Source organism: Vigna umbellata, chromosome 11 (genome assembly GCF_029865625.1).
Source record: "Vigna umbellata cultivar VRB3 chromosome 11, Vumbellata_1.0, whole genome shotgun sequence".
Taxonomy (NCBI): domain Eukaryota; kingdom Viridiplantae; phylum Streptophyta; class Magnoliopsida; order Fabales; family Fabaceae; genus Vigna; species Vigna umbellata.
The window spans coordinates 13,280,293-13,287,684 of NC_142175.1; positions in this window are offsets into that span (position 1 = coordinate 13,280,293).

The following is a 7,392-nucleotide window of genomic DNA, read 5'->3' on the forward strand; positions in this document are numbered from 1 at the left end:
ATACTGAGGTTAACCCCAGAGAAGAGTGCAAGGTGGTAGAGAGTGTTGATGATGAGAAAGTTGAGTTAGATACAGAAGAGAGAAGAGAAATAGAGAGCAATAGCACTTTTCCTTTTCCAATCCATCAAGGGAAACAACTGGACTTCACAGAGTTATTCAACATGGTGGATAATGATGCACCTTGGGAACAGATTCTGCAACAGATTACGGTTTACACTAAATCTAATGAAGAAATATCTACAAAGAAGAGACGTAGAGATGATGAGGCAAAAGAGTGTATAACTGTTAAAAAAGAGTCATTCCCTCCTAAAGCAACAGACCCAGGCAGTTTTTCTATCCCTTATACCATAGGGAAGAAAAGGGTGAAGAAAGCTCTTCTTGATCTAGGTTCAAGTGTTAACTTGATACCTTACTCTTTACTGGAGCAAATCGGCAATGTTAATGTGAAACCTGTAAAGGTTAATCTAGTAATGGCCGATGGATCTTCAAAGGAGCCATGTGGGATTGCAGAGGACATTATAGTTTGTGTTGGCAAACTTCAATTCCTGGCAGACTTTGTGGTGATGAAGATGGAGACAGAGAAGATACCTATCATACTTGGAAGACCGTTTATGAAAACGGCCAGAGCTATCATTGATGTAAATGAAGGTATAGTAGTGCTCCAGGACAGAGAGGAGAGAGTGGTTGTAGACGTCTTCAAAGATGAGACGCAAGCACAGGAGGAGGAAGCTAGTTATAAAGCTGCATTTCAAGATGCACACATGACTACCCATAAAGATGAAAATCCCAAGGTTGCAATGATGGGAGGGTCGCACCTCCCACAAAAGTTGTGCATAAAAGAATGCAGTATAGTACTAGGAAGTGACTCCTAGGTCGTCTCTCAAGGACCGAATGTGGTTCAGTCTCAGATCAAACACATAGTGGGGGGGTTTGTGAAAGTGTTTTGAATGCAAACAGAAATATAAAAACGGTTTCAATTAAAATAAAATTAAATTGATTGGTCACTACTAACATTATAACTAAAGTATCACAACCAAGCAAAATAGACAACACTAAAATGAAAAGTGCTTTAATCAAATTAAAATGCAACGTTGAAAAAAAAAATAAATTGAAAAGCTGAAAGACACGTCTATCACATCTAATATAAAAATAGCTTTAGTTTAAAATATGAAAGCAATAAAAAGAAAACCGGATTTTATCTCTTCTGGACGAACCATGTGCACATTCCAATAAAAAAAAAATAAATTTCATCACCAACCCAAAAGAGCATAATCCGCCGAGTGCACCAGCTCCTTGCTTCAGCTTTTCATTCTCCAAGTAATAAAAGAAATGCATTGTTGTGCACTGCTGCCAACGTCCCATCTTCCCCCACCTAATGCACTTCTCATTTCATAAAAACAAAAAAAAACCATTCTCTTTTCTTCCAGCAGGGCCGTGACATGTGCACCTTTTTCTCCCATCAATCAGCACTTTCCACGTGCCAAGAGTAAATGACCTCTTCATGCTTCTCAAAAGAAAATGAAAATGAATTCTAAAAATTCCTCATCCCGTGACACCTCCAGCTTTCTCCTTCCTCAATCCATCTCCACGTATGCGTGCACACCATTCTCCCTCTCGGTCACTGCTCCATGATTCTTGCGCGTGTGCTTCCAAAAAAAATTCAAATAAAATCCCATCCAGACCGTGTGCAGCTTGCAGGACTTGACAGCTCCTACTCCATCCTAATCCACTTCTTCATTCCATGAAAATAAACGTTCCAAAGCCAAAGCGTAAAAGAAAAATTTCCAGCGCTCTACACACACCATGCCATGTGCTTAAAGGTAAGCGTAATAAAAAAAAGGAATAAGGAACCAATGCCAAACAATATCACCATGACAGCCTTGGAATCAAGAAGACAAAATAGTGCTCAATCCATTTCTAAAGACAACGGGAATACACTCCCAGTTTTTTTACATTTTTTTTCAGAAAAACCAAGCACAAGCCTAAGAAAAACATAAAACTGAGAGAATGGCCAGTGGCGGCTCCCACGCACGTCCAACAGCCCCCCTCTTCAAAATGAAAATGTGCTTTTCTTTTATGTGGGAGGCAGTTGCCCTAGGCCAAGACACCCCTCCCTCCAAGCACGTCCTCTGCTAGGTGTGTTTCTCTTTTTCTGGATGGACTCCCGAGTTACTATGTGCACCGCCTGTTGCTTGCGGATGAAAGCTGGACTGCTCCGTGTGCACCTCCCGTGACTCCACCTTTGCAAGCTGGAATGCTGGATGCACCCCCCTGCTTCTTTTCTTCAAGGACGTGGCTGCAGTGTGCTGTTGGGCCGTGTGTGTGCAGCTGTTGGCTATCCATGAAACCAAAGGATGCTTGAAGGTGCTAGCTGGAAGCGTGAAGATTTCGGTTTGCACTCCAGCCATCATAAACCAATAGGAGCCACCCATTCTTAGTGGAGATTTACTTATCCGTGGGCCCATTGTGTTTCTTGGTGCATAATTTTTAAAGAAGATAAATGTCCTTCCCCTTTACGTATGTGCCGTTGAATGCTCCCATGTGCAACCCTTTGCTGGACGGGTTCCTTCCTGCTGGACACACCCCTTTTTCTCACCGTCACACCACTTTAATGCTCTGGAAAATGAATGAAGATGGTTGGCCTGCTGCCCCTTGGAAGTGTTGGACCGTGAAGGAATCAAGGTGCTGGACGTGCTTTTGTTGGGTGCAGGCCGTGAGCCTCTTTTTCTTCCAGCACCACTACTTAGCTTCCCCAACCAAGCCCATCTCCATGTGCACTCCCATAATTTACATCCACACCTCTCTTTCATTTTATTTTAAAATATATTTGATGTGGCATCTTTCTTTTGACCTCCAAATGTTCCAAAATTTATCCAACAATTTCCCTACAATTAATAATGCAAATAATTAGCTCAAATAATTCAAATTAATTGAAATAAGAATTTCTGATCAAATTAAGCACAATTAGGAAAAATGGGAAAATACTGGACATTTAAGCACAATTCCCTAATTAAATTCGGTACAATAAGCTAAGTGAAATTGAGAAAATATTGACTCATCAAAATAGACCACACTTAGTCTTTTGCACTCCTGGGCAAAATCAAGACGCAGATCAAGGAATAGTTCAAAGGACTTTAAGGAAGGTGACACAGACTCAGCATACAGAAAACAAAGACTCAATAAGGACAGAAACAAACAGAATTACATAGTCCTCAATAAATCTGGACAAAGAAAAGAAGTGGACAATATCCAACACAAAATCAAAGAAAAAGCAGATACTCATGAAATCATCTAAGCAATTCAAGACATGGCAAAATGATCAATCAGCTCAAGAGGTGAATCAAAAGTAACAAAACCTCACAGATGCACTATCAGTGTTTCTCTCAAGTGTATAAGGTAAAGAATTTCAACTCAATGCACTCAAGAAAGCAAACAACAACAGACTTGGCAAGACTCTAATATCAACACTCAAAACATATGCATGTTCAAATCAAAAGGTCTTTTCATGGTTGTAATGGGGCCAAGGGCAAGGGAGGATATATCTGGATAAGAAGCTACAAACCATAAGGAACAGAGGAGCAATGGGGAACAAGTGTAAACACATGCAAACACACCCACAACCTCTAATTCCATCCTCTTCTTGACTCCATTATTCACAATTATTCACATTTTTCACTGTTTTTCTACTTTTTTTTTTTCATCCTGTCTCTTTTTTTTTACTCTATTCAGCACACAATTTCAAGAGACAAGATACACCACATATTTACCAAAACAAAACAAGAAGATGAACTAACTAGCCAATTCATCAGAATCCCCAGGAAGACCACACTTGTTCCCAAAACACTTCCAAAGCTCCAAAATTCCCTAAGGTTAAGGTAATCATGGTTTTTCACTTAGGGCTAGTGTATGAGATTCAAAACAAAGAAATGGGGAAAGTACAGGCTCAAAAGGGTTATCAAAGGATCACAATAAGGTAGGCTTATTTGGCTAGAGAGGCTCAAGAACAAAATTGCCTTTATCACTTCCAAACATGCATATCAATCAAGAGTTATCAACAAGAGTCAAGCCAAGGCATATGCGCAAGCAATCAAGAGGCATATCACACACAAGAAAGAACATAAAGTGGCTCAAATCTCACACAGGGTAATTCTGTCACGATCAATTCAACTCTCAAAAATCATAATCATCTTCCAAGCAGAGAAAAGCAAGGATTTCAAACATATAAGTATCAATCAAGTGAAGGAAATGATAAGTCTACAACCCAAACAAAGTCCAAAAATCAAGAGAAACATGTAAAACTGTACACCAGACAAAACAAAAACTACCTAGAAAAGAAAAAAAAAATTAACCAAGAAAACAAAAACTAACGAAGAAAAATAAAAATCTCCCCCAATAGACCACACTTAAACTACATAGTGTCCTCAATGTGTCATAAGCATAAGATCAGAAATCATAACAGTCAACAAATCATGGACAAGTGCAATAAAAGTAGGGAAAGGGGGAGAAGAGAGAAAGAAAACTCCCCTGATCATGGTGGCAGTTGCCACTTTTGGACTTTCAGGGAGATGTCTTCCACCACAGGATCCAGCAAGGAAGTTTTGAGGAAGAATTGCTTCATCCTCTAGATTTGATCTAGCAGGGAGATATCATCCACAGCTGGATCTAAGAAGCAAAGATTGTTGATGAGCAGGTTCAGCTGGTGCCTATTGATCTTGAAGCTTTTGTCAGTGTTAGCACCTTTATTTTCCACTGTGGGTGTTTGTCTATCAAATTCATGTGTACCTCCTGCAACATGGTTAGTGCGATGTGTCTCCAAAGAAATGATATGCAGGGGTATAACACCCAATCCCAGTGTAACAGGCTGAACAACAGATATACTCTCAGAACATGAATCAATTTCAAATTCAAAAGCAATATCAACAACAGACTCAGATTCATGTTCAGTGCATGGAGAATAAACATTTCGATGTGATAGCAAAAAGTGGTTCTCATCATGGAGAGAGGAAGAATCAAAAACAGACTCATCAACAATACAATCATCAGCATACCTCTCAACAACATAATCATCAACATAATCAAATTGAGGTAGGCTTACCTCCTCTTCCTTGAAGATTGCTAAAGTGTGGGAAGATGAAGGTGGTCTACCTGGTTCAGGATTACTGCTTATTTCTGCCTGCTCCTCAAAATACTCATCACTCTCCTCAGGTGCAAGGGTATGGACATAGGATGATGGGAAAGTTGATGGCACAGTAGTAAGCTCATGACTATTCTCCCAATCTTTTATGTTGATGCCACTATCATCATCATCTGGAATCTGAACAGTCTGAAATGGTAACTCTGAATCTTGAGACTATTCCTCCGTGAGTTGAGTGGCCATCTGCCCTATCTGATCATTCAAGCTCTGAATGGACGCTCTGGTCTCTTGCTGAAACTGCATGTTCTCTTGTTGGAATTGAAAGTTCTGCATGGTCATCTGCTCCAACAACTCCTTTAATGTAGGCTCAGAAATAGAAGGCTGAGGAGTTGTTCCGGCAGAAGCATCATATTGCTGACTTTGGTATTGCTGGACTGATGGAGGCATACAAGTACTCTAGAATGGTGGTTCTTGATAATGATGCTGTGGAGCATTATACCATCCCAAGGTAGGGTCATTCCATCCAAGACCGTTGCTGCAAGCATATTGCACAAGGGAAAATTTACTCAGAAACTGATGCTCAAGATATCCCCAATCGGTAACGGATCTCAGAGGAAGAGAGTCTTTCCAATCCTTAGCTGCTCCTTGTAATGAATGCGGAAATGCGCTCAAGAAAATGTAATCAAGAGGGACATCTGGAGGCTTCATTGAAGAGCACATGATGTGGAGCTCCTCCAAATGTCTGTGTGGGCATTCTCCTGCAAAACCATGAAACTTAGGCAGCAAATGTATCAGTCTAGAGGTGAGATCGCAATGTAAATCATCCTCCTTAAGTGAAACCGGCTCACAAAGAGCACTCTCAGAAATTAGATGATGATTCATATTGTTCTCAACATAGAAATCAGCAGAATATGAATTACAATCAGAGTAACATGCAGAAGGAGAATCATAATCACAGGCACTAGCAAAACAAGCAGTATTCACGAAATCAAAATAGGTAGACATGGAAAAAGAAGAATACTACAAATTACGAAACAAATAAAACACAACACATTTATACATGCAACACGCACACACAAAACAGAACATCACATCACATCACATCACAACACAAGACAAAACACAACACACACAAACACAACAAAAAGACCTAAGACCGAACCATTGGTCCCCGGCAACGGCGCCATTTTGATGGGAGGGTCGCACCTCCCACAAAAGTTGTGCATAAAAGAATGCAGTATAGTACTAGGAAGTGACTCCTAGGTCGTCTCTTAAGGACCGAATGTGGTTCAGTCTCAGATCAAACACATAGTGGGGGGGTTTGTGAAAGTGTTTTGAATGCAAATAGAAATATAAAAACGGTTTCAATTAAAATAAAATTAAATTGATTGGTCACTACTAACATTATAACTAAAGTATCACAACCAAGCAAAATAGACAACACTAAAATGAAAAGTGCTTTAATCAAATTAAAATGCAACGTTGAAAAAAAAAAATTGAAAAGCTGAAAGACACGTCTATCACATCTAATATAAAAATAGCTTTAGTTTAAAATGTGAAAGCAATAAAAAGAAAACCGGATTTTATCTCTTCTGGACGAACCATGTGCACATTCCAATAAAAAAAAATAAATTTTCATCACCAACCCAAAATAGCATAATCCGCCGAGTGCACCAGCTCCTTGCTTCACCTTTTCATTCTCCAAGTAATAAAAGAAATGCATTGTTGTGCACTGCTGCCAACGTCCCATCTTCCCCCACCTAATGCACTTCTCATTTCATAAAAACAAAAAAAAACCATTCTCTTTTCTTCCAGCAGGGCCGTGACATGTGCACCTTTTTCTCCCATCAATCAGCACTTTCCACGTGCCAAGAGTAAATGACCTCTTCATGCTTCTCAAAAGAAAATGAAAATGAATTCTAAAAATTCCTCATCCCGTGACACCTCCAGCTTTCTCCTTCCTCAATCCATCTCCACGTATACGTGCACACCATTCTCCCTCTCGGTCACTGCTCCATGATTCTTGCGCGTGTGCTTCCAAAAAAAATTCAAATAAAATCCCATCCAGACCGTGTGCAGCTTGCAGGACTTGACAGCTCCTACTCCATCCTAATCCACTTCTTCATTCCATGAAAATAAACGTTCCAAAGCCAAAGCGTAAAAGAAAAATTTCCAGCGCTCTACACACACCATGCCATGTGCTTAAAGGTAAGCGTAATAAAAAAAAGAAATAAGGAACCAATGCCAAACAATATCAC